Below are 24,923 nucleotides of genomic sequence, written 5' to 3'. Positions count from 1 at the left end.
CAAATGCCTTTGTGTGCGGCCAGGTAGACTCGCTCAGCGTTGGACGTGTTCTGAGCAACAGTGTGACTGTGCGAAGCGACGCAGTGAAATATTTAATTAAGCAAACAGGGAGGCAGAGGAAGCAGCTGCGATAGCTTCAGCTCTGACACAGTGCCCAGAAACGCCAGGCCTGTACCCCAGCGCTTCTGTGCGAAGGCTGGCAGACCTGTGAGTCGTTCTGCTGACTGGTGTGCAGGTATTGGCCTTTTTGTGTTAAATTAAGCCTTCCGCTGTGTTGTCCGGGAGATCTGCCCTGTTTTTCGGGCACGTCCAACGAGCCATTTTGATCTGCCGCTGGCAGAAAGATGACAACCGAAAGGCGTGTTGGAAACTTACGGAAATCGGAGATGAAAGGTCCCTGGAAGTGATGTGTGGGGGGGGGGCACAGGGCTGGCTCAGTACATCAGCAGATCCTTTGAAGATCACGGAGAACTGTAGTGTATTGAGCTGCATCTTCTCACGGCAGTTTCAATTCAATTCCCGCTGAATTGCGCTGTTAATGCTGGTATCCATGAATTTCAGCCTGGTGTTTCAGTCTAAATAAGAAAGAGGGAGGGGCAGGATGCTTAATATTTAGGAACCAAATTTCCAGATGCAGCTGGGCTGTGTTCCACCAAAGGTGAGAAGCCATGAAGACTTCTTCAGAACTTGCGTAGTCTCTTCACAACGAACACCTGGACAATCTAGTTTTCAATCAATGTTTTTTATTACCTTGTTTCAACAGTACATTCTAAGACAAGATAGAAGCTTGTAGCTTGAAGAGAAAAGGTCAGGCTATGGACAGCTGACCAGCTACCATGACCAGCTACCAGCTGTTTCAGAAAATAGCTTGAGCTGGTCAAACCGTGTTGTGTATGGAGCTGGTCTGAACTGGTCAATCCGCTACCAGTGTTTAAAAACCTAGCTTGAGATTTGTTTAAAGCAGGGAACAACATACAAATGTGTCACAGGCACCCAGATGTCCTTTTGCATCATTATACCCACAAGGCCTGATTTCTCATTTGTGTTTCCTCCGTTTTCCGTGTGCATAAAAGTTCAGTCTTCGCTTTCACTGCATTACAAATAAGAACACAAGCCGGCAGAAAGGTCACTTCAGAACAGACACAGCGGTGCATACACAGGAAAAGGGTAAGGGAGTGCAAGATGTAAAAAGAAAAAAATGCTTATTTTGGAAAATAGCTTATTCTCAATCTATTTGCTGTCTCTCCGTTCTCTCCTGCTCTCTCTCTCTCTCTCAAATTTTTCAAATTCAAATTGCTTCATTGGCATGAAATACAAATGTACTTATTGCCAAAGCATGCATATGAATAATATTGAAATAATAATAACTATGATACCAGTAATATGAATAACAGCAACCATAACAATACAAAATCAGAAAATATGAACGTGTTCATGTATGTTTTTTGAGGGTGGCCACACACTGTCCCTCACGTTATGACAGACTCAAATCTTTTTCTTTTGATATGTATGTGAAAATACACTTTGGTGTGAAAATACAAAAGCATTACAATTTAATGTATTTTTGGGAAATACAGGCATGTTCGTATGTTTATGAGGAATTGACTAAACTGAGGAAAGAGTGAATTTTGATTTCAGTTTGTCTATACCATTTCCTGGGGTGTGTTCCACAAATCAGGATTACCGAGTTAGCCAGATAACTGCACAAAGTAAAACTAACTCCATAATCCTGCTTTGTCGTACAGGCCCCTGAAAGAGATATAGTGTATACGTAAGTACATAAGTGTGTTTTAAGGGGGAAGGAGATGAGTCATAACTATGGAGTGGTGATCTTATGACCATTTCATTAACCCCAACAGTTACCACTACGGGTCTGTTGTCTGTTGGGGTGTCACAGAAAGAGTCATTGAGCCTGTTGGCGACGCTCTCCGAATGAAGACGGAGATGTGAAACCTGCCTACTGGAGCGATGTGATTCCTGGGTCCATCTTTGATCTCGAGCACAGGCTGACGCTATAGCAGCAGCACCTTAATCAGTGTCTGCGCTTAATTAGACAAGCTAAATCACCAGGCTAATTAAGAGGAGCGACCGCCCCCACGAATGCCTGACAGTGATGAGGCTGGTAAATACAAGCGTGATTACAGCCCTGTGTGTGTGTGTGTGTGTTTGTGTGTGTGTGTTATGTGTGTGTGTCTGTGTGTGTGTGTTATGTGTGTGTGTGAGTATGGAGTGTACTGCTTCTCTTTTGTGTAAGAATGCACAAGTGTACCTGTGTGTGTTTGTGTGTGTGTGTGTGTGTGTGTGTGTGTGTGTGTGTGTGTGTTTGTGTGCTATCTTAGCAGTAGCTGATCCAATAGGGCAGCCTATAGTCTGTTGGCTAAGCTGTTTGACTGGGATTCAGAAGGTTGGTGGTTCAAGTCCCAGGTGTAGCCACAATAAGATCAGTGCAGCTGTTGGGCCATTGAGCAAGGTCCTCAACCCCACATTGCTCCATGGGCGATTGCCCCTGCTTAGTCTGATGTACTGTAAGTTGCTTTGGATACAAGCATCAGCTAAATAACAGTGATGCCTCAGTGTAGTGATTGTAGAGAGTCTTCCGGATTTCTTGATTCACAAACCTAGAAGAAGAAAAAAAACTATTTTGTAGCAATGCAACACTTGCCGCTGTCTCTTTGCATGTGTGTGGATCCGACGTTCCATTCTGCGGCCATGGAAACGAAATGCGAGCCCGGGATGTGAACCACAGAGACCTGGCATGTGAGCCTGGCATGCGATTGGCTCTTCCCTCTCGCTAGGGGTGACGCCGGGGCCGGCCCTCGGCTGCTTATCAGAGTCCTCCATGGCGGTAATCACAGTCTAACGGAGATAGAAGCAGCGGTAACAACCAGGAGGGGTTTGACTGCAGGGGGGCCATCCTACAGAGGGAAACTTTAATCACATCTGTGGGTAGCTGATAAATACAAAATGGCCGCCACCCCCTCCTCCACTGTGGTTTCATATCGGTTTATATTCAGCCATCCCAGGACAGAGCTACCGGCGCTACACAGGAAGAAGGGAAATCAGTCTTTATTTATGGGCTCCTGCAATATTCATCCAGGATGCAGGGTTAACCCAGAGGAAGTGCGTGTGCCACTGCTTTCCACTTGAAAGCATTTTCCCTTCTTTTTCCAGACAGCGGTTACAGCGTTCGGCGCGTCGTGAGCTGTGTCGAACCGGCTGCTTTTGATTAACTGCTATTGTGCGGGAGGGAGGTCAGCATGTGTTTGCTGTTGCGCGGAGCCAACAGAAGCGTTTTTCCCCCGTCTGTTGGTTAACAGGGCAGGGACGTAGACAGGCAATCGTGATGAATTATCAAGAATCAAGAGTGCTCTCGGAAAAACGATGTAAAAGTACTCCAGTACGGTACTTATAGAGCTTCCATTCTCATGAGCCTCACTTCCACCAGTATTCTAAAGAGCAGACTCATCTCTACAGAGGCCAACCTTAGAGAACTGGAGAACTGCCAAATAAAAACATAAACACACACACGCACACACAGGATCATGAGAAAAGTGGTAGGGCACCTCCCCAAACCGCACAAACAATCAGCGATCACATCATGGAAGCACTGCATGGAAACAGACAACAAAATAACAGGACAGCTGAAATTACATAGTATAATTCTACTGCCCAGAAGACACCATAATTACAGTGTATAATTTATTTGTCTTGTAGGTGCCACAGAGTTACTGGCGTCTTCGTCCAGGCTAAAAGTTCAGTGCATTCACGGTTCTTGTGGCCATGAGCCCAGTTGCGTAACCTGTACACCTTACCCTGTGGTAAAAGATCAGGCTATAGGCAAGGGCAATTGAGCCTCATTGCTAAAGGAGGGCTTTAATTTTTTTAATTTTTTTTATGTTTCAGAAATCCATTGTTTTCAATTGCCAGTAATGATTGTTACATCAGCATTAGAATGTTCAGTTAAGACCATTAGAATGTTCAGTTAAGAATTTTAGAATGTTCAGTTAAGACCATTAGAATGTTCAGTTAAGAACATTCTAATCACATACTTGTGACCTCACATGGTAAAGGGTTAAGCCCTTGGCTTTAAATGCTGTTTGAATGCTGCCTTTAGTTCCATTTGTTGCATCCATTGCCTAAATGTTGAGGCCCATGCAGCCAGTGTGACACTTTTTTGCAGCTTTGCATTACAGACTTACAGTTTTAGCAGCTTTACTGCTGTCAATCACGCTGTGCTAAAAGTGTAAAAAAAAAGAAGCAATTACTTGCTATCTACATTGTCGTCGTCAATATCCTCCTAAGAACCGGCAATTCAATTCTGTACACTGTGGGGAATAGGAGTTTGTGGTCTTAATGATATATTCTAGTATGCTGAAACCTGCACTACATGGGACGTTCAATGGAAATCATTTAAATAATATTTTTTGTCATCCAAGGCAATTACTGTGTATTATGTCAAAAGAATATAGAAAAAATATTTTGTATCTGTTAGTTCTCAGGAGAATAGACACAGACAAACATATAGAACATAGAAATACAGTTGCAAAAACAAATACCTTTCATGCAAGTCATGCAGTGTGTGTGTGTATGCAAATAATTGCGCAATATTTTACTTTATGGGATTTCACATTCAGTCAGAATCCCACATGGTTGTTGCTGAAATGAAGAAAGAAGTTGACAGCCTGTTATTATCTTGTTTTATAGCGGTCCCTTCGTCCAGATGAAAGCCACCAATGGGAGGTTTAAATGGCATGGCATTTGGCCTTAAGTTTGAATAATACATTTGAGCGAGCGTTTGCATTCACTCCAGACGGTACCTCATAAGACCTGGGGTGGTTTTAACAGAAAATGTTTTGGGCAAACCGATGCTTTTGTTTTGGTGTGTGAACGCACAACCTACGTGGCGTTTTGTCTGCGAGGAATTTTGAGCTCTCTGCGCTCCCTTGTAGAGTTTTGATTGTTTTGCCTGTAGACTGTTGGCAGAGGGAACTCAGTGTGCACAGAGCTGGCACTGATCTCGGGCAATAACACTCTCGATGGACAGGAATTGCAGGATGTATGTTTGACTGTTTCTGATTCATGTTGTTCGGAGGTTGCAGGTTTGATTCTCAGGCAGGGCACTTACAGCACTTAACCTGAACTGCTTCAGTTAATATCCAGCTCTATAATGGATGGTATGTAAAAACATTGAATGGGGACATGAACCACTCTGTGATATGACTGGTTCTTTTGACCCCATTGACCCATGATTATGAACACACACACACACACACACACACACACACAAACATGCACACACACACACAAACATGCACACACGCATACACATGTGCACACACATACACAAACATGCACAAACACATAAACATGTGCACACACACACATGCACACACGCATACACATGTGCACACACACACACAAACATGCACACACATACACATGTGCACACACATACACAAACATGCACACACACATAAACATGTGCGCACACACACACACACGCACACACACATACACATGTGCACACACATACACAAACATGCACACACACACAAACATGCACACACACACATACACATGTGCACACGCACACACACACACAAACATGCACACACACATACACATGTGCACACACACACACACATGCACGCGTGTGTGCACAGACATGCTACTTGGCTCTCATATGGAATCCTGCTGTCTCTAGGGCAACCGGAGAAGGTGCTTGTTTCCTATGGTAACTGTGGAGTGGGATGCCCTCCTGTAACATTAAGCAGCTGAGCTTTGCTCTTTATGAAAGCAATGGTGACCGCAGGGACACACACAGTGCAAGTAATGCACTTAAGATTGATGCTTTTTTTGCACTCGGTTTGTTCTGTTACTCTGGGGGAAAAAACCTAATTACATTTTTTGACAGATGAAAATTATACCTTCAATATCATTCAGCACTGCTGTATTATATTCCATATAACTGGAAGTACAGAAAGGTTGCCAATTGCGTTCACTAAAGTCAACTGTCACCTAAATAATATATCCAGAGTACCTGCATCTGATTTTACAACATAAACCACAGATACAAGCTCAGAGGTAACTGCAGGTGGCAAACCCTAAAAGAGGCGTGTATTTCACACAGAAGTTTCCCTCGGGGGTTACGTTGCAGTTGAAGGTGTCTCCGTGTTTGTTTTTATTATTCATGAACTTTAATGTGAGGTATAAAAAAAAGGAAAACTGTGATTTAGTTATACTCTTCACTGCCCCCTATTGTTCAGCAGGTGTATTACACCTAGCCTGGTATGATTTTAGATCGCTTGCAGGTTAGGCTAACTGGAGAGGCCCTGAAGGTTTGAGCGTGTGAGTAAATGGTGTGTGTGTGTGTGTGTGTGTGTGTGTGTACTTATGAGTGTGTGAGTAAATGGTGTGTGCGTGTGTGTGTGTGTGTAGTTATGAGTGTGTGAGTGGTGTTTGTGCCCTGTGATGGATTGGCAGACTGTCCAGGGTGTATTCCTGAACCCAGTGCATGCTGGGATAGGCAGGATGACTGGATTGGATTGATGGATTGGTGTATTTGATGTATTTGTATGAACTGCTTGTGTAATACTTACAGTGCACATGAAACCAGCCTGCCAGCCTTTGCCCTGGCTTAGTGAGTGTTCATTCAGGTGAAGGGCACATGAGAATTCTGGCTCCTCAACAGGAAGTGTACGCAATCAGATTATAAACCAATAATATCACAGTAAGCCACAGTCCATGGGGGTTTCCTGTGGATTAGGATCCTGCATATCAGCTCTGTGTTGCAGGGCAATACTCCCGCCTCTCTGGCCATCATCAGCCACTGAAGCATTCTGGGATTCCCAGCAATGGATTGTTTTCATTTAGCTCCCACAATGCACTACCAGTGCCCTGTAAGTGGACACATCCTTTCATTCACCAGTTTCAGCAGGAAACAGGCCTGAACACATCCCCTCTCAATACTACAGCCACAAACACATACATACATACATATACTGTACTTCAGGATATGCCTCAATGGACTGCCTGTATCGCTAATGCACACATATGTCTTAATCATTAAATAAAGTTATCCTTTGTATTGTAGATTTTGGAATGTTTTTTGCTTTCAGCATTAGAAGGTTCAGTTAAGAACATTCCGATCACACATTTGTGATCTCAGACCGTAAGGGAGCCTGTAGCCTTCGGATAAAAGCATCAACTAAATAACTGTTAATACCTTTTAATGGCCGTTCTCTGTTGCTCCTGCATTGCATACAGGAGATTCTCAGCTGGTCCATACTGAGATACCTTTGCTTTGTCCTGTAGTGCTCAGCTCCAGGAAGTTCATATTTATCTCTGTGTAGCCGTCAGCCGATGGCATTTGAAATATGGACTGAGGGATCACTTTTCGATTGACAGGCCATTACGCCTTCTCCACTGTGGAAGGTTCCGGGCCCTTTTCTGACAGAGGCTGATTGAGATAAACCATCACTGACGGTGTGTTGTGATGTTCATACTGATGGCAGAACCCCCGCCCCCCCCACCCATCTGTGCCAATTTAATTCCCTCTGTCAACTGTCTGATTGTGTGATTCATATCGCATGTCTTTATGGATGCACAGCATCATGAGTCATATGGATTTATGAGAAATTAACCACGTTCTAAATGGATTGGGGATTAATTTGATTATGATGCTTTTGATGATGATTACCAGGCTTCTGATGATGATTACGATGCATTTGATGGTGATGATGATGGTGGTGGTGGTTATGAATGCAAGTAAAGTAAAAACAAACAAAAGGTCCTTCAATGAACCTTAGAGCTGATGTAGGAAGAGGAAGTCAAACTTCATCCATTTTTGTGATGCTTTGCACATTAAAATGAAAATCACATTGGTCGGAATGCAGCCTCATTAAATCTAATGCTTTTGCTATAATAAAAGACTGCAGTATTCATCGTTATTTGTGGAAAAGAATAGTTCCCACACAGTATCAGCTGTCATACCATTAAAGGGAAAAAAGTAATATCACTAAGTAAAAGTCAAAACAATGGCCCAAACCACATCCTATTCTGTGCCGCTCCACACAAACAAGGGCTTGGGCTTTTGTGTCCCGCACTGAGGTGGAAATAGAATGTCTGGAGGAAAAAATACTTCCCAGAGAGGAGTGCAATTAATTTAAATGTTTTAAGATGTCGAGTTTCTGTCTCACTGGAAGGTTTTTCCCCTTTCTTTCTTCTGCTGCTACAAACTTCTTAAAAGCAGTTTGAAAGGTAATTAAATGCCCGTCCAGATTTCAGAGCCCAATTAAGTCCAATTATATCCCCGTTTTCACAGCATTTGTTTGTGTAAGGATTATTCAATGACATGTCTCACTTTTTCCCTCTGGAGACTAGCGGTCTGGTTTATTCAAACCTTGAGTTCAGGCCCTATTAGCACACACAAAACCAATAATATGGCCAGTGATTGGCCACGATATTTGTGTTATTTGTTATTTGCGCTAAACAGTTTTGTATATGCCAAAGGTCTTTGTAAATCTGGCCATCAGGGACTCGTTAAAACATACAGGCCCCCAGGACCTCTAACCTTCTGAAGGGGGTGTCAGGTCTCAGCTGTCCGGAAAAGTCCAACTGTCCAAGAACTTTGGAGGGGGAAAAAAGAAGAACTTGTTCCTGTCAGTCATCATCAGAAACTCGGTCTCGTCTCAACATTTCCTGTCCTTAGCACATGCAGCTGAGCCAACTCCTTCAGACAGGGAAATTTACTGAGCCCGTTTTTATCCATCCATCCGTCCATCCATTTTCACCCACTTATCCGGAGTCGGGTCGCGGTGGCAGTACGCTAAGCTGGGTATTCCAGGCGTCCCTCTCCCCAGCAACGCATTCCAGAGGCGTTCCCAGGCCAGGAGAGATATATAATCTCTCCAGCAGGTTCTGGGTCTACCTGGGGGTCTCCGCCCAGTTGGACGAGCCCGGAAAACCTCCAAAAGGGAGGCGCCCGGGAGGCATCCTGATCAGATGCCCGAACCACCTCAATTGGCTCCTTTCGACACGAAGGAGCAGCGGCTCTACTCCTCACCCTATCTCTAAGGCTGAGCCCAGCCACCCTACGGAGGAAGCTCATTTCGGCCGCTTGTATACGCAATCTCGTTCTTTCGGTCACTACCCAAAGCTTGTGACCATAGGTGAGGGTTGGGACGTAGATCGACCGGTAAATGGAGAGCTTCGCCTTCTGGCTCAGCTCCCTCTTCACCACGACGGTCCGGTACAACGCCCGCATTACTGCTGACGCTGCACCGATCCGCCTGTCGATCTCACGCTCCCTTCTACCCTCAATCGTGAACAAGACCCCGAGATACTTGAACTCCTTCACTTGGGGCAATGACTTGATCCCAAGCCGGAGGGAGCAATCCACCGTTTTCCGGCAGAGAACCATGGCCTCGGACTTGGAGGTGCTGACTCTCATCCCGGCCGCTTCACACTCGGCTGCAAACCGCTCCAGTGCATGCTGAAGGTCACGTTCCGATGAAGCCAAAAACCAAACCGGTCACCAAACCGGACACTCTCCAAACCGGACACTCTCCTCACCTCGGTTGCGCCTTGAGATCCTGTCCATGAATACCACAAACAGGACCGGTGACAAGGGGCAACCTTGGCGGAGTCCAACACCCACAGGAAACGTGCTTGACTTTGTGCCGAGAATGCGGACACAGCTCTCACTTTGGTTATACAGGGACCGGATGGCTCGTAACAACGGCCCGGTACCCCATACTCCCGCAGTACACCCCACAGGGTTCCCCTGGGGACACGGTCGAAAGCCTTCTCCAAGTCCACAAAGCACATGTGGACTGGATGGGCAAACTCCCATGACCCCGCCAGCAACCCCGCCAAGGTAAAGAGCTGGTCCACTGTTCCACGACCAGGACAGAAGCTACATTGCTCCCCTCCCGGGTCTGGCTCCAGAAGTGGGCCCCGGTTTCCCTTTTCCGGGCGAGGTATCTTGGTGCTTGTGAGGCCGTGTCATGGAGTCTTTGAATCGCTCTTAGTCTGGCCCCTCCCCCGGGACCAATTTGCCTTGGGAGACCCTACTGGGGGCTAACAGTGCCCCCGACAACATAGCTCCCAGGATCACCGGGACACACAACCCCCTCCACCACGTTAAGGTGGCAATTCCTTGGAGAGGTCCTTTTTTATTTCAACAGGAAATAATATGTTGTTTACATGAGATATGCACTGGTCTGTGTCCCGCACAGACAAATTGATTTCCATTGTACGAGTGTGATAAAAAAGAAAACAAACAAGTTGCAAAAAATAACTGAAATGTCAACATGATAAATAACATTATCTTATCAAATAACAATCTGGCAAGATAAAGCAACAATGTCACATAGCAGATGAATGATTACATAGCCGATTTGGGAGGAGCTGAGATTATTTCAGTGTTTAAGTAGATGGAAAAATCTTTTTGCAGTTGCACTCATAACATTCCAGACCAGCCCAACCCTGTTCCTGGAGATCTACTGTCATTTTGGTTTTCAACTGCTGGAGACCTGAGTAAGTGCTAAGTGGTAGAATCAGGTGTGCTAAAATTAGGGTTGAAATGGGTTGGGCAGCCCTGGTGTATATGGACATACCATAAACCCCTGCTCCTCCAATCACGCTCCTGAGGGTCCAAGAACTGCTGGTGTTCCACCCTCCCCTTACCCGGGAGTCAGGTGTGAAGCCAGTCTGGCCAATTATTAGCACTAGTTGTTCAGTTAAATTATCTTGGAGGAAAGAAAACCAGGGCCGGATTTGGATTTGAGGATTTGAGGATCCCTGGTTTGATTCCTGTATGTGGCTGGGTGATTACTGAAGACCAGTTCTGGAAAGTGCAGGGGTCAGAAAGTAAAAGTCCTGCCATGTAAAAGTAAAAGTCCCTTCCACCCATGAACTCCAACCAGCTGACTTCGCTCATTAATTTTGCCTCCTGTCTAAATATAGTGCTAATTAGCAAATCCAGGGGATTGGAATAAAATACTGGGCAGGACTTTTACTTTCTGAACCTGGATTTTACACCTCTGCTGAAGACAGTCAGCTGAAGCATCTTGCTGAGTGATTCCACAGTAGTGTTGCACCTGGGGTTCAGACCCTTTTAGTGTCCGGGTGCCTTCCCTCCGCCGGTCCACAGAGGGTTGATGCTCCCTGTCGCTGTCCCGGCCGGTGTAAGCATGCGCTGGAAGTGAGGTGCTTTCATTTCTTATTCCCCTCAAGTATTAATCTTTAGCCCTCTGGAAAATGTGATTTATTAGCCTGTTTAGTGAGGGTTCTACAAGGCCCTTTCAAAGTCATACTGAGTGCTACACCTCTCGGTCTGTTTTTTTTTTTATCTCTCTCTTTTATATTGTGACCTGACAAATTGTCTCATAAGTCTGTTTTTAAGCATTATTTATGCTGCTAACGTTAGCACCTTTTCTATTAGTGCACTGAAACCATTTGCAGAAGTCCCTAGACCTGGGTCAGATATGCAGTTTTGGATTTGAGTACTTTTCTGTGCTTTGTGCCAACCTGGAAGACCAAGCGGGGATTGCGCTATTTGAGAGTAATTCAAAGGATCCAATACACCGGACCAGCTCAGTAAAGTGTGGAAACATATTTTAATCCCAAACAAGTACGTAGTCTTTAGCGGTTAAAAAAACATTGTCATGGATCACGGGTGGGCAATTCCAGTCGTAGAGGGCCGGTGTGTATGCAGGTTTTTGTTTCCACCAATTACTCTGGCTGAGTGAGCTAATTGGCCGTATACACCAACACTAGTTAACTGAGATTAGATCACAGTAAAACCATATCATACAGGGACACAAGAACAGTCTTTCACTAGGACTAATTAAGTCATTAAGACCAGCGGTTGGCATGAAAACCAGAAACAGATACGGCCCTCACTGCCCACCTCTGTGATGATCCATTGGACTGAATGTCCTGCCTCCATGGCGCCCCCTGCTGTTTGTCTGGAGAAGTGCCACTCTGTTGGTGGTGTGTCCTCAGGAGGTTAAGACCTCTTTATATATATTTAGCACATTGTCAGGTGTTGTGTTACGCACCTTTGGATCAATTATGTGCGCTAGTCTTAAAATTATGCATGATTAACACATATGATAATAATGATATACTGTATTTTGATAATGCAACCAATATAGCAATGTGTTTTTTTGTTTGTTTTTACTTAGCACTTAGCTTAGCAGATTTCAGAGTTAATTATGTGTCTGAGTCTAAAAGCCGGGAGCCACTGTATGTCCCACAGGAGCATGTGAGCACACCATGCTGTTGGGCTGCCAGGCCAGGTGGGGGCCAGGCAGGGGCCAGGTTAGGGGCCAGGTGGGGGCCAGGCCATGATATTCACACAGACATCACAGTGGTCCAGTGCCAGGCGGTCTGGTCTGGTCTGGGCAGGTCCTGTTTATACGTGGCAAGCAATGACATCACGGTGTGTCTGAACATAGCTGGGTACTACACTGGTCTGTTAGGATTGACGGCGGTTATTTATTGATGTTGTAGGATATCAGTAGACCGTTCGGTGTGTGGTAGCACTCTCCCAGAAGTCTCTACTCAGTCAGATGGTGTGGGGGGGTGTGGGGGGTGAAAACGTTAGCGTCAGGGTGTGTGGTATGACAGCATGTCTGTTTCCACCCTCTTTCTCTCTCTTTCTCTCTCTTTCTCTCTGTCCCAACCAGACTCTCTGCCCTCTTCTTTATCCTCTTTCACCCACACACTCCCTTTCTAGTCATTGTACGATTCATAATGGCTCCCAAACCACTCATTGCTGTCTTCTTGTTCAGGGTGTCAGCGTAGAGAATACACACACTCACACATACACACACACATACATACAAACACACACACATATACACAAACACACACACACACATACACACATACATACACACGCATACACACACGCACACACACATATGTTCACCTTCACCTTTCTCTTTTTCTCACTTTCAAGAATTCAACTCAAAAGATGAATATGATTCATGGAGTCAAGATGATTTCAATAGCATGGCACACAGCTACATTTTAGTGTCAACTGAGCTCACTGCCCTTATTTGTGATTAGTGGCATGGTGGTGCAGTAGAAAGCACTGTCACCTCACGGCAACAAGGTCTCAGGTTTGTAGCTTTGCTTTGTGTGTGCCTTTCTGTCCTGTCCATGTGGCCTTCCACATTCAAACACATGCACATCACATGCACATTACATGCACATTACACATAGGTTAATTGCAGGTTAATTGGAGACTGTAAACCGCCCATCGGTGTGAGTGTGTGGGCCCAGTGATGGATTGGTGACCTGCAGGGGGTATTCCAATATGAATCACATGGCCAATATAATAGCCCCTTACCATATTTTATAACAAACAGTAAATGACAGACAGTCGTGATGTGAGATGCCCATTTCCACCTTCTGTATCTTAAAATGCTGTGGATCTGTGCTCAGTGGAAGCGGATTTTATTCAGATCAGTGTCCCCACACTGCCTGCTGTCTATCACCATACTTCCATCACTGTATGAATTAGCAACTTTAGTGAGTGTCTGTGTGTGTGTGTGTGAGAGAGAGAGAGAGAGAGAGAGAGAGAGAGAGAGTGTGTGTGTGTGTGTGTGTGTGTGTGTGTACATGTGTGTATGAGTTCAAGACAGGCAGAGAGAGAGTGAGAGAGAGTGTGTGTGTGGGGAGGTGAGAGAGTGTGAGTGTGTGTGAGAGAGAAAGAAAGAGTGTGTATGTGTGTGTGTGTGTGAGAGAGAGAGAGTGTGTGTGTGTGTGTGTGTGTGTGTGTGTGTACATGTGTGTATGAGTTCAAGACAGGCAGAGAGAGAGTGAGAGAGAGCGAGAGAGTGTGTGTGTGGGGAGGTGAGAGAGTGTGTGAGTGTGTGTGAGAGAGAGAGAGAAAGAAAGAAAGAGTGTATGTGTGTGTGTGTGTGTGTGTGTGTGTGAGAGAGAGTGTGTGTGTGTGTGTGTGTGTATGTGTACATGTGTGTATGAGTTCAAGACAGGCAGAGAGAGAGTGAGAGAGAGCGAGAGAGTGTGTGTGTGGGGAGGTGAGAGAGTGTGTGAGTGTGTGTGAGAGAGAGAAAGAAAGAAAGAGTGTATGTGTGTGTGTGTGTGTGAGAGAGAGTGTGTGTGTGTGTGTGTGTGTGTGTGTGTGTGTGTGTGTGTGTGTGTGTGTGTGTGTACATGTGTGTATGAGTTCAAGACAGGCAGAGAGAGAGTGAGAGAGAGAGCGAGTATTGAGGAGTAAAGCATTCCTGTTAGTGTCCTAGGACTGGGCATGTCTCTATGGACCCTATTCACACCAGCAGAAATGGATTCCTTTGTGTATAATCTATTACAATATATATAATTATTATAATTTTACATAATACGGTAGAAGCATAATAATAGCATATTAGTCACGCTCATCTCATTGACTATTATTATTTGAACCATAATCTAATTAGTGAAATATTTTATACTGGATCACATCATAATCAACTGAACTGCAGGCCTCTTAACTAAAGGATTGTCTCAGAGCATGTAAAATTTCCATCATTTATGTAATAAAATGGTTGAAAAAGAGCAGAACAAATCGCCCAGAAAGATAGCATTGTAACCTAAATGCCTACGCACATTGTACGCTTTCAGTTTAGCACATCGCACTCATAATATTTGAATATTATTTTATGTAATTAAAGTTAGGAATAATGCTTGAGCCTACTTCAGCAATGCCTCAAATTGTACAAATTTAATAAATAATATTTAAAAAAATATTATTCATATTCAAATGTTGTTCTGTAATGCTGTACCCATGCATGGTCATTTTATGTAAAATCTTGTCAACAATATTCATAGACTCTGGCATTATGATCCTTATATTCTGACACATGTGCTCGAATAGTATGTGTGTATGTAGTGTGTATTGAATGCTTCTCTGTGGCCTTGACAGTACTGAAAAAGAAAAACCTGTGGAAATAGAATTTGAATGTTCCTTGGTGTTGTTGAAATATCTTTGGTTACCTGGGAGACAGTTTGAACTGGTTCGTACCTTCTTACCATGACCTCGAGTGACCTCTCTTTCTTCTCCACCTGTGTCCGCAGTCTGCGGCTGTGACCTGGCGCTCTCCGGATTCTTCCAGAAGAACGGAGAGTACATCTGCACAGCGGACTACCAGCGCCTGTACGGGACCAGGTGTGACAGCTGTGGCGACTTCATCACTGGCGAGGTGGTCTCCGCCCTGGGGCGCACCTACCACCCGAACTGCTTCATCTGCAGCGTCTGCAGGTAAGAAAAGGGCGGTCGTCTGTGAAGCGCTCTCCTGGTACGGTCCATCGGCTGCCTCGTGATGTGTTCTGTCAGGGCCCTTAACCCTTTGAAGAGCAGTTTTCTTTTCACGTTTTAAGTTCTAAGTTCCAAGTCAGCGTTCTAGAACTCCACCGCTTTCAGTTTCCTGGAGCGATTGTTACATCAGCATTAGAATGGTCAGTTAAGAACATTCTAATCACATGTTTGTGACCTCACACCTTAAAGGGCTAATCAAAGCTAACAGTGTTTTGGACAATGGACAATTGTGAATGGAATATTCCATGTCATTCTCTGTGGTACTGTGGGTCTCTGTGCCACCTTCCACTAGGCCCAATCACCAACCTATATGCGGAAATACATATGCTTTGTGAGTTGCTATAACTATCACTGCTGGCTAAATGGATGTTCACTATTTTTGCGAAAGGCATCCAGTCTCATTCCCCCTAACCCCCGTCATGCCGATGGCACGGTGTCCTGCTGATTCAAACATGTGACATATCCTCTCTGAAGAGTCCTGAGGAGAACAGAGAGCATTTCATGTGTGGGAAAGCTGTCCTCACCCTTGAGGGGTCGGTGTTCGAGACCAGGCTCCTTAACCCTGGACTTGACACTGGGGCAAATGAGGAGGCAAGACTGACTGAATGGACAGCTCTTTTCATCAAATATGCTACTGTTCTGCTGTTCCTGAAAGAAGGCACTGTTAAAGGCCTGGGGCTGCTCTTGTCTTGAGGGTAATTTCCAATTCCCACCCCCACCTCCCCCCCCCCCTCCACACAGAGACTTGCATGCACACACACACACACACACACACGCACCATAACTGGACTGACCCATAACCTCATGATTGTAGGGGTGTGTTTGTGCTCAAGGGCTCAACATCCAATGCTTTATTCATACGCAGTCACTAGTCATTAGTCATTAGTCATTAGAAGCATATTGAAAGGGGCATTCAGGGATAGGCTCTTACAGAGGCTCATTAAGTGGAAGCACAGAGGAGCAGCAAGAACATCGCTACAGATAAAGATCAGAAGATGATCATCAGTGAAGCTCACTCACTGGTTTTTTGGCTGCCTCTTGACTTTTTTTCAATATTCTAAGCCAGAGTTCTAGAACCCCATTGCTTTCAGTTACCAGTAGTGATTGTTACATCAGCATTAGAATGTTCCGTTATGAACATTCTCATCACATATTTGTGACCTCACACTTTAAAGGGTTAAACAATCAGCCACTGCCATAAACCCTGCATCAGGGATACTCAGATCTGGCCCACAAGAGCAGTAGCCTTGCTGGTTTTCACTCAACTCCTCGAATCAGGACTGATTTAAACCGGGCACACCAGGTGCGTTAAATGTCTGGCCAATCAGCAATAATGGAGGAATGAACTATCGGGTAGAAAGGGAAACCAGTCGTGCTACTGGCCTCCTGGGCCAGATTTGAGTGTCTCTGACCGATATACATGAGCGTGATGATCAGCCATGCCCCTTTCAGTTATCAGGCATCTATGTTGTGTGGGAATGTTCTATAAGAATATTATATAAATATTTGCAGCATCCGTGCTGTCATGCTAACAGTAATACTTTACGTTGATTATATGGACCTAAAGTCTATGGAGAAACATGCTTCATTAAAGCATGTTTCATGCGGCCATTATAAATAATTTACAATCCAATGAAATGCTTTAGGAAGGAGAAAACGGAAATAAATACTTGCCATTTGCACATGTGACACGGCTAATGAGGTCACTTGACCTGTCATCAATCTTCTCCCTGAAATTCCTTGTGCGAAATGTGTGAATTATTAATGAAGAGGTTGCAGTCATTGGTAATGAAGGCTGTGTATGTGTTCTGTGGTGCTTTGGGACTGAATAGGGGCTTTTTTGGACCTCCAGGTTAGGTCTGAGAGGTGTCCCTGATTATTCCTCCTGGGAGAGGGCGATTCGCCCAGACCACGTGGGCGTGTCTAAATTTAGGGAGGTGTCTGATGTCGTGTACGCGGAAAGTGTAACGCGTATGTAGGGGTCAGGGATACAAGGTCAGGGTCATGACCTCTGCATTCTGTAAGCTGGCCTTACATCACTCAGTCCTAATTTATCCTGTGCTGGAATGTCATGGGTATAGAGGATGATGTGTGAACTCCATCTCAAACTCATTCTTCTTATTATATTTTTCTTTCTCTCTATCACTCTCTCACACACACATGCACACAAACACACACACATACTCCTGCTCCTCCTCTAATTGACAGAAATGTCCCGGGTCTTGCCTCGGGATGTCAGCCTGATATCCCTGCACCCCTGTGGAAGCCGCCAGGTTATTGCCCGCTCTGTCTCTCCAAGTACACACATCTTACAGCAGTCTGGGGAGCCGTTAAATTGGGCCGTCTGGTCATCACATTTCCAGCAAATTATCCTTCCTCTTGACTATGTACTTTGGGCTTGGCTAACAGGAAGTACACAGATGTCTCATTTGTAGTTTTCAATGACAGCGCAGCCTTCTCTGGTAACTCATGAATAAAATAATCTACTCTGTTTGCTCCGCAGTCTCTCTCTGTCTCCATTGCTCTCTCTCAATCTCTCTTGCCCTCTCTCTCCCCATCTCTCTCTCTCTTTGTCTCTCTCTCTCTCCCTGCCTCTCTCTCTCTCCATCTCTCTCTTTCTCTCTCACTCTCTTACTCTCTCCCTCTCTCTCTCCCTCTCCCTCTCTCTGCGTGAAGTAAAAGGGCACGTTTGTTGTAAAGAGATTCCACGTGGGGCACCGGAGCTGGGGTTATTTTTGGCAATGTCAGGAGAACAGCGTTTTTTCCCGCATGTGGCTTGATGAAGGAGGGGTTATGGGCCTCAGGCCTGCCTTCTTTAGGTCAGAGACCTCAGCATGGCAGTGGCTTTGATGTCAGGCGGGGTTCAGCTCATATCCGTACCCCCATAAACCCCCTCAGGCTCAGGGGAGGACAGGCACACTCACGCACGCTCCAGGTCTGGGGCCGTCTGCTGGAGACCCCTCAGCAGGACGCAGGCTTGCATCACTAACTGCCCGAGAGGCTGTCGCTACGCCACCGGCTCTTCTGTGGAGGGTTGCGGTGGACGGGGGCGGATTGCAGTGGAGTGCACTTTGGCCATTAAAACTCGTTAAGGAAACTGGTCCTAACGTGAGAAGGTGGAGGATAGGTTAATGAAGCTGATGTCCCTGGGCGGCCAGCTTAATTTACCTTGAGCATTAAAGGTTAAATGCAACTTTAAAGTGCAGCCACTCGGTGCCTGATGTACCCGGGGCTCCTTCTGCAGGCTCAAGCTAGGTTTTTAATCAGCTGGTTGGCCAGTTCAGACCAGCTCCCAGCTCAACGTTATTCAGCTGGTTGGCCAGTTCAGACCAGCTCCCAGCTGACATGGTTTCACCAGCTCAAGCTATGTTTTGAAACAGCTCATACCCAGCTAAACCAACATTCTCATCAGTTTGGCCACGCTGTTTGACCAGATCCTTATTGTGGAAATATGTGATTAGATTCTTAAATTAACATTCTAATGCTGATGTAACAATCACTTCTAGTAAATGAAAACAATGGAGTTCTAGAATGCTGATGTAGAATTTTGAAATAACATTCCAAAAAAATCTATTCTTAAAAAAGATAATGCTTAATGCAGAATGTGACATCACCTTCCCAAAAGGTCAAATCTCTGCCCGTTCCATTGGCAATAGGTAGGCTCTGTGTGGAGGGTATTCCCAAACGTTGGGATGGGACATGTCCAACAGGGGGGGGGGTTGCCTCTGAGGGGTCCTGCCAGCAGATGCAGCTGGTGAGTGATAGCAGCCCCAGCGTTCCGGCAGCTGAATCGTAAAATGTGCAGCATTACGCGCTATGGGCTGGGTGCTGCTCTCTCAGCTGTGCTGTGGGACTCTCTGCTCTCTCAGCTGTGCTGTGGGACTCTCTGCTCTCTCAGTTGTGCTGTGGGACTCTCTGCTCTCTCAGCTGTGCTGTGGGACTCTCTGCTCTCTCAGCTGTGCTGTGGGACTCTGTCTCTCTGCTCTCTCAGCTGTGCTGTGGGACTCTGTCACTCTGCTCTCTCAGCTGTGCTGTGGGACTCTGTCACTCTGCTCTCTCCGCTGTGCTGTGGGACTCTGTCTCTCTGCTTTCTCCGCTGTGCTGTGGGATTCTGTCTCTCTGCTCTCTCCGCTGTGCTGTGGGACTCTGCTCACTCTGCTCTCTCAGCTGTGCTGTGGGACTCTGTCTCTCTGCTCTCTCAGCTGTGCTGTGGGACTCTGTCTCTCTGCTCTCTCAGCTGTGCTGTGGGACTCTGTCTCTCTGCTCTCTCCGCTGTGCTGTGGGACTCTGTCTCTCTGCTCTCTCCGCTGTGCTGTGGGACTCTGTCTCTCTGCTCTCTCCGCTGTGCTGTGGGACTCTGTCACTCAGGCAGTGTCTGAAACGCTCACCTGGTGCCCTCATCCACAGCGCCCCGGCCATGAACTCTCAACCTTTAAACCTCAGAGTTCAGCGAGGCACGGGTAATTTCTGGTTCACATGTCGCACCGAAACAGCCCTGATTCTGAGGAGAGGAGAAGCCAATGCTTAAATGTTTTTATTTTTTTATTCTTGAATTGCACACATTGGAGTTGTAATGGGTTTACATGGTAATTGCTGGTTTGAATTCTGAACTGAACTTCAGACAGGTTTGTTCTTCCACATGATGATAGCCAGCCTGCTTCTATCTGGATTCTGGGGGGGTGGGGAGGGGGTGGGTGTTGGAGGTCCTGCATACTGCATACACGACCCCCCCCCTCCCACTGCACCACCATCTCACCCCAGCTACAACTCTTTCGTTTGAGCTGAGTCTGAACATGTTAAAGTTTTTATTCAGGAAGGGCAACATTGGCTAAGTGGATAAGATTGGTCAACCCCGACATAATTCTTTGCGAACTGGTCATTGCCTCGCATGGCAGCCTGTCGCCGCTAGTGTGTGTGTGTGTGTGTGTGTGAATGGGTGAATTAGAAGCATGCTATATAAATGCAGTCCATTTACCAGAACACAGGAGGTCAGGGGTTTCTGGGATTTATTCACTGCATTATTGTTAGTTCTCTGTTTGGCTACACACTCCTTCTACCCAGCATGTGACTGCTCCCCCCTCTCTTCTCCCAGGCTCTGGTACAGATGCTGAGTCTGTGCTTTTTCTGCAGTCAGCATGTGCTCCAGTGTGTTCGCTGGGCTCCTCTGACCCCGTACATATGTTCAAGCACTCCATGTGTGATCTCGCGGTCGTAAAGTCCCCAGGGGCTTTCTCTCATAACGGGCGGTTTAACTCCCCTGCTACAGAGAGCTACTGCACGCGCTCAGTGAGTTTAGAACATCGGCCCTTTTAAAGTGAGCCATTCAGCCGATCTGTATTATATATTTGTGCTTCTACTGTTCTAGAGCACAATATATAAAAATATATATTCCAAGCAATACGTTTAGCCTGGTCATAACTGAACATTCTAATGCTGATGTAACAATCACTACTTAACATTCTAATGCTGATATAACAATTTGTGCTGAACGTTCTAATGCTGATGTAACAATCACTACTTAACATTCTAATGCTGATATAACAATTAGTGCTGAACGTTCTAATGCTGATGTAACAATCATTACTGAACATGTTAATGCTGAGTTTTTGCAAAACATTCCAAAAATGGGTTAATGCACAATTTGGAACTTTCCACAGGCTTTCTAACAGTCAATCAATTCTGATGGTGCAGGACAACCAGGTCCGTGTGTTATTTTGCTACCCAATGTGAATTTGTCACTACATGTATGTGGATAAAAAACACATAATATATATTTTAGAATTCATTTAATGAAGCCTTTTAAACATTAAAAATCTTCAGTCACCCGCAACCTACGTTTCACTCTTTGCAAATTAAGAAACCTCTATCAAATGTGTCTTATTTTTAAATGTTAAATGTAATGATTTAAATAATCTTGAATAAAAAGGTCCACTGACTTATTCATATTTACTTCCCAGTACTTCGCTTCAGTGTATTAGTTTGGATTTGTAATTGCCTGAATATCTGCCATCTCTTCCCTTGTGACACTTTCTGAAAAGGAACCGTGAATGTATGCCAAACCAATCAGCTCTGCCCTATTTTAAATGCACATTAATTTGCTTTTCTTTAAAAAAAAAAAAAAATTTCCGTTGCAGGATTTTTGGATTACTCTATTTGCTAATGAAAGGACCATTTAGGTTGATGTGGACATGTAATGGAAGCAAAAATGCCAAAAAAGACCAGGCTTGATATTGTGCTCGCTGCTATTTAGCTTTTAGGTAAACTGAGCAGCAGGTACACTTAGTTGTAGGAAAAGGTGAGCGTTGCTGGGCTGAATGTTATGTTATGTTGTGTTATGTTATGTTATGTTATGTTATGTTATGTTATGTTATGTTATGTTATGTTATGTTATGTTGTGTTGTGTTATGTTATGTTATGTTATGTTATGTTATGTTATGTTATGTTGTGTTATGTTATGTTATGTTATGTTATGTTATGTTATGTTATGTTATGTCATGTGCATTATTGTATGCTACCTAGTTTCATGTTGAAAAGTGGCTACTGTTACGCTGCCCCATCAATCATCTTAATCAATCGTCTTCATTTGCCAGACAGTAGAGTTTTGTGAGCTGTAGTCCTATGAAGACACAACCAGTTGTTTCCATCTGAAGTGTAGTTCTGTGTTGTATCACTGTTCTTCTGCTGTTAAATTTAAGAAAAGGGCCTCTGGCTTTTAGCATTGCCACTGAGCTTATCGAAGTTTCACTGTAGCGTGGATCAGTTCTCACAAATGACTGTGGAATTCAATACATCCTGTTAAATATGCTTCTACCTGCAAAGCATTTCCTACTTCAAAGGCTATCTCTCTCTCTCTCTCAGCCTCCCCCCTCTCTCTCTTTCTCTCTCTCTCTCTCTCAGCCTCCCCCTCTCTCTCGTTCTCTCTTTCTCTGTCTCTCTCTCTCAGCCCCCTCTCTCTCCTTCTCTCTCTCTCTCAAACCCCCTTCTCTCTCTCTCTCTCTCTCTCTCTCTCTCTCTGTGTTTCGGCAGTTGGGCGACAGATGCCGTGTATATTTGCAGTGTATCTGCACATTGTTGACGCCCTGGTGGTGGTTGTCCTCAGTGTAAGGAACGAGGATTGAGCTCAAACAGGTTCCTTCACAGAGGGATTGGCGGAAGCACAAACACAGCCCTTTGTGTGGGGTTTATTTGATTGAGTCTGTACCTCTCTCCTTTCATGTCCCTGTGAATGGAGAAGCTGTATTATTCATGCACTTACACTGGCATTGTGGCCTTTGATGCGTTTCTCTTCATGTGCTTGTGGTAGCGCCTTTCCTCGCCGAATTAGGCCTGTTTTACATCCTGTTTTTTCTTTTTTCTTGGCCATCATTTTTTTTCTCGAATCTGTCAGATGCATTTTTTATGAGCTGCATTGAAACCCACTGTTAGCAGAGCTTTTAATCATCTCAGAGACATGACACACTGATGTGGTTCAGCTCTTTGTTAGCCGTTCAGCGCTGTGGAGATGTTCTCTGATAAGACTGAATCCCTGTGGGCTGTAATGTGTGTTGTGTGCTAGCATCGGTCAGGCTAATGCTAGCTTTGCAGTGCTCTAACTCATCTAACGGGGCAGCCTGCAGCCGATTGGCTAAGGTAGATGGGACAGAAAAACACCACTTAGGGTAGGGGACTATGACCCGGAAGGTTGGTGGCTCAAACCCCAGTGTATCCGGGATAAGATTTGTGAAGCTGTGGGCTCCTGAGCAAGGCCCTTAACCCTGCATTACTCCACGGGGTTTTGGCCCCCCTGCTGTAAAAAAACAGCTCAAACTGCTGGTAGCTGGTTGACCAGTTCAGATCAGCTCCATACAACGTGTGCAATGGTTTGACTGGCTCAGGCTATGTTTTGAAACAGCTAGTAGCTCATAATTTCAAGCTGGTCATCATTACATTTTACACTCCGCTTAGTCTAATCAACTGTAAGTCACTTAAAGCATCAGCTAAATAACTGTAATGTAATGTAAGGATACTACCTGGTACTCCATATAACAGGCTGGATTTCAGCTCCATTGCTTGAGAGAGCACTTCCTTTGCAATCTGAAGATGTCCAGCAAGAACGCCTTTGCTTAACTGAAATCGTCTCTCTTGTCAGATGTGGTGAAAAATCCAGAGAATCTCCTTCCCTGGAATATCAGGCTTTATAAAACACGCGCAAAAGCTTATTTACCGGAATACTAACCAAGTTCCACTGCTAGACAGATTGTATTTTTATCGCTGGGCTTTCTTGTTGTTCAGTCAGTTATTAATCATTTATTAGTCATTTATTATTAATCACAGTACAGTGTGGGTAAAGGAAAATATGATCCATAAAGCACTGTCGCCCAGTCTTGTTAAGGTTGGAATAAGGCTTATCCTGTTTCCTGGGTCGTACCTTGGATTGCTCAGCCTCCTAATACCTCTGTGAAATGCTATGTGCAGGGACCAGAGCCCAGACCATGCTGTCATTTCTCTACTGAACCAACAAACTTCTGGTTTAATAATGCGCAAATCCAAAAACTAGCAGTGCACAGCAGTTACACATTATTTTCACACTACCGTGTACAGAATGATCTTTATTTTTTATTTTTACAAACGTACCTTACATTCATTAACAGAAACTGTGGAGTAATCATGTTTGAATCGGGGTTTCAGAAGTGTTTTAGGTTACTGGTTCTGGGGTTTCTTTAAATGATTATTTTTGTCTTTTTTGTGGTCTGCAGGAAGCAGTTTCCGATTGGAGACCGGGTGACGTTTAACGGGAAGCAATGTGTGTGCCAGCAGTGCTCTCTCTCTCTCTCCAGCGCCAGGGAACCGGTGAAGATCCACGGGACCAGCCGTAAGTCTCAACCACGTCTCCATGGCAACAGGGAGGAGGCGGGGCCTCTGGCAGGCCATTCGCCCATTGGCTGGCCTCCTCCGTGATTGATTTGTGGAGGCAGTGCTATGATTTTGGTGTGTTTTTAACATGACGTGGAGATTGTCTTTCACAAAGTGCACTCTACGTAGATGCCGCTGTCAACTTCTTTATGATTGGTGTTCTGTGTTGAAATGTTATTAGATATAACTGGAGATGAAAACATTGGTCTGGATTCATTTGCCCTGAATATTTGCTTCCAAATGAAAGTGACAGTTCTGTGATAGCTCTGGTGGGTTCAGCCATCGCTGAAATGAAATCGCTAAAGCTCAAAAAAAAATTTTTTTTAAACACTGCACATATTTTTTCCTTGTGGTTACAATGTCATACTTCTTACCCAATGTCAATGTAAACTGCTGATAATCTATATTCAACAAAATGGAGCCTTAGTTCAACCACACAAGACACAAGTGACTGTAATCTGACAATTAAATAGAGCCTGATCTTAGCCTTCAATTCAATAGCCATAAGAGTGAAGTCCAGGGGCCATGTGTTTTTTCCACCCATGAGCCAGCTGATTTTACTCATTAGGCCTACCTCCTGGCTGAAGAACTGTGATACAGCAATTAGCAAATCCACATGATTGGAATAAAATACTGATGAGGACTTTTACTTTAACAAACCTTGAATGTAAAATGCCCAGGAGTGTGTGATGGTTGT

The 24,923-nt window shown here is 44.9% G+C and overlaps 1 pseudogene; it reads left to right on the top strand.

Moving 5' to 3' along the window:
- Nucleotides 1–24,923, top strand: part of LOC133132589 (actin-binding LIM protein 3-like) — an 88,940-nt pseudogene that overhangs the window by 34,273 nt on the left and 29,744 nt on the right.

Source organism: Conger conger, chromosome 7, assembly GCF_963514075.1.
Source record: "Conger conger chromosome 7, fConCon1.1, whole genome shotgun sequence".
NCBI lineage: Eukaryota > Metazoa > Chordata > Actinopteri > Anguilliformes > Congridae > Conger > Conger conger.
Note: the sequence above shows the minus strand (reverse complement) of the source record. Positions and strands in the feature narration are given on the sequence as shown.